The sequence below is a fragment of the Mycteria americana genome, chromosome 3, assembly GCF_035582795.1.
Source record: "Mycteria americana isolate JAX WOST 10 ecotype Jacksonville Zoo and Gardens chromosome 3, USCA_MyAme_1.0, whole genome shotgun sequence".
NCBI lineage: Eukaryota > Metazoa > Chordata > Aves > Ciconiiformes > Ciconiidae > Mycteria > Mycteria americana.
The window spans coordinates 16,533,853-16,537,651 of NC_134367.1; positions in this window are offsets into that span (position 1 = coordinate 16,533,853).

Below are 3,799 nucleotides of genomic sequence, written 5' to 3' on the forward strand. Positions count from 1 at the left end.
GAGACTCGCTGTATCGCCAGTATTGTTAGGTATATTGTGATTGTTAGGAAAGTTAAACCTGCTATTGTTGGCACTTTCAAAGCTCCTTCTCTCCTAACGTTTTCTTTTACCTGCCGATTTGGAGTGCTTTCAGAAAACAAACGCACACAGCAGCACTGACAGGCAGTGCTCGGCACTGTTTCACTTCCCTCTTATTTAATGCTCATTTCCTACTGCTTTATGTTGCTTCGTTGCTTGAACACTGAAGGGGTTTTCATGGTAACAGCAATTTTGTAAGAAACAACTCTTACTGAAAGCCATTGGATCTCCAGCTGTAACCAGCAAACTCTCAGCTTATGAGATGATTATGGCTGCGTGCAGCTGAGACCACCCTTCATTCAAAGTCCTCAGTCTGGTTTAGTAGCAAAAGGTGCTGTGGAGATTGCCGCTGAGTATGTCAGGAGGACTTTTGTTGTGGTTATGTAGCAGAAGCAAAAATCTCCTGAAAGCTGCTGGTTTCCCCGCTGTGTTTACTGTCTCCATTGGAAACGAGCCTGACTTGTGAATATTCACCAGAAAGGGAGCAGAGACCCAGTGGAACAGCTGGTGAGGCCTTGAACTCTATTTGGAGCAGAGCTTGTTTGTTTAAAATAAGGTATTTCAACGAATCTGTGCTTTGAAAGCTCCTTATTTTCAGATTTTAAAAAAAGAGCAGCCAGAGATCATCAAAAGTCCTTTTTAAGTACTTAGAGATTCCTGCAGAATGTACTAAGCATCTATGAGAAGTAGTTTTTAAGTAACTTTAAAGCATTATTAGTATACAAAGTGAGAATTTTCAAAACAGTGTCCAAAATGTCAGTGTTTGTCTTTATAGTCAGCCTGTTGGGCTTTTGTGGTATGAAGTCACTTCCTCAAGTATTTGTGACCTTGCAGGAAAGCGGAATATTTTAAGTATAAATTTCCTCTGAAATTCTTAACTGACTTGTTTTTCAGTAGTGTGGATTAGCTCCAGATATATTCTAGCCTGTTGCTTCATCTTCCTGGTAAATGCTAATGAACTTTGAATCTACTTTTTTAGGGGTTTTTTTGGCAAACTTACTTGCTTGCAGTATTGGGAAATGGCAAATAATTTCTTTAAAAATAGTTACAACTATACAACAATCCAAACACTTCATGTAGACATATTTGAGCAAGAAATACTGCTGTATTTGGAAAAATTATTCTAATAATTATTCTGTATTTGGAAAAATTATTCTGATTAAAATTATTCTACTATTTCAAAAATTATTTGAAGATTGCAATAACATAACTTAAGAAGAGGTAAAGTCCACCTCAAATCATGTTTGCTTTGGGTTTGAATGAAATTTTAGTAGACTTTTTGTTTGTTTGCTTGTTTTTCTGAGATAATTGAAACCTAAACAGTGTTTTTCATCTCTTTCAGCCAAAAAGCAAAAAAGTCATGTATTCACACAGCATTATCATGAACTGAAGAAATGAACTGTTTGTCAGCCTGGCCTGACAGTTGTCTCTGTTCCTCTTGTGGAATCTGCTTATCCTGCTTCATTCGTTCCAGGGTCCTCTCCAAGTTGGAATACGTGCAGCTGGTTGGAGAATGGGATTTTAGCAGCATCTAACTGCTTTAAAAGGAAGCTGAGGCACGTTTGGAAGACCCAATGCATTAATCAGTGTGCATGGGATTTTAGCTCCTGATCAGGTCAGGGAAGGATCCTGATGGGAAGTTTATTCCTGTGCATGGAAGGCTTTTTAATTCTTGTTTACAAAGTTCTTGTGTTATTTTAATTGTAATCCTTCCTTCAAGTCAATTTCTGCAAATTAAACATAATAATAAACTAAAAATGGTTATTGAGGTGAGTCCATAGCTTCCAAATGACTACTTGTAGCCACTGAATAAACTGGACAGAAGGATTACAAGGTGTTTAAAGTCTATGCCATTGAGTGGTGTCTGCAAAGATGTAAGAGTTGTAACTGGCCTGGGTTTGATGCAGGGCTATGAAGTGCCTCTCAGAACAGCTTACTGAAAGTGAACTCGTAGGTTAAAGCCAGATCTGTTGGTTTGAGACCCCACAACCTCAGAAAAGAAAGAAGTCTGAACTGTTTAGGACTTCTTTAGGCTTTAAACAAAAGGAAGCTATGAGTCTACATGCAGGTATTGGACACTTCATAGCGTTCAAGCCATTTTTCTGGAAATAATAGATGGGAATGGGATCATGGCTGTTTAAGTGAGTTGGGTTTTTAAAAATATTACAATAATATGACTTTAAAATGTAGCTGCTGTTCCACAAACAGATCACTAAGAGCTGATATTTTGAAAATGATGCCATTTTCTGTTGGGACCAGAAGTCATTAAGGGAGTGGTTATACACCATTAAAGCACATCAAAGTGAGTGCAAGGATGACGTTTCTGGGTGTTACGTTAGATTCCTTACCGAGTATACTAGTAGCCCACTCAGGCCATTTACTAGATTAACAGCTCAGCAGAACTGCTGCAGATACTGAACTGTTTCCCCTCATATTACCATCTGCCAGTTTAGCATTTTATTTGTTCATTGTAACAACTTGGGGCATTTAAGCAGGGAGCTCATTTGAATTGGTACGACTGATCTACTGTGTACTTCTTCCACCCTGTAGTGGAGTAGGTTGATGTTGATTGTGGCTTCATGCCATATGTATCTATGTAAATTGATTATAGCATCTTTTTTTTTTCTGGGTGGGGACATGAACCTTGAAAAAAGTTATGAGTGTCACTGTAAGAGATGGGTTTGAAGAAAAAGAAGCCTTTGCTTAGGAGTTTGTTTTGGGATCACTTTATCTGATGAGCAGTGTCAGTGCCCATCATTTTGAGGAAGGACTTGACTGAGGTTAGTCTTTGGTTGTTGCCAGGCAAGTGATGATACACCCTACAAATTCATCTGTGGAAAATATGTGAGTTACTTCCCCCTGGCAAAGGAAAAGATGTCTAGAGAGGCTTTTTATGGAGGAAAAAGTTCAGGTGTTTAGACAAAACAATTTTTTTGACCACAAGAGGGTATTGCAGTATCAGTTATGCAGACTTGAGCTAATGTTTGCCTTCATACACACTGCCTTATTTTTAAAACACACATTTCTGGAAATTGATTATTTAAATTAAGCAGTAGTTAAGCAAATCAGGTTTTGTATGCCAGTATTTGATGTCCTGGTACAGAGGCAATCTCTGAGCTGTTTTTTCTAAAAATTGTTTTGTTTTTTATAGTAACAAGCTTTTGAAGCTTGAGAAGTTCTCACTGATTTCACTGGAAGACAAGGACTTCAGAGGCTTGTTCCAAAACACTGAAAAACTTAATGGAAATTGCTTGGTGAAATGCGAGAATACATCAGTTACAGAAGGGAAACAATACCAGGAGATGAATGTGTTGCTCCTTTGGTTGGAAGTCCATGTTGGTGCAGGATGGGCACTGTCAAAGTCATTGAGACTCTGATCTGATTTTCCCAAGTGGTCCTACTTGCAGGAATAAGGTCTGAAATCTTTTTTAGCTCATTTGTGTTTTCCAGATTTCTCCTTTACATCCAAGTCTTCTACAGTAGACATCTGATATTGGTTTGCACTTTTTCCTTGTCAGTACTGTGTTGGAATACTTTCCTACAAAAGTTATGTCTTCTAACCTTTAAGGACAGTGTTGCCAAATGTTCTTGCCATGTTTTGTTCAGACTGTGGAAGAGGGAGCTAGAAGGATTTCTGGATTCTCCCACTCCTAGATCTGCTGCTGAATGTAGGAGAAGAAACATGGTATGCCTGCCTGTCTCTCAACCTGTAAAAGAAGAA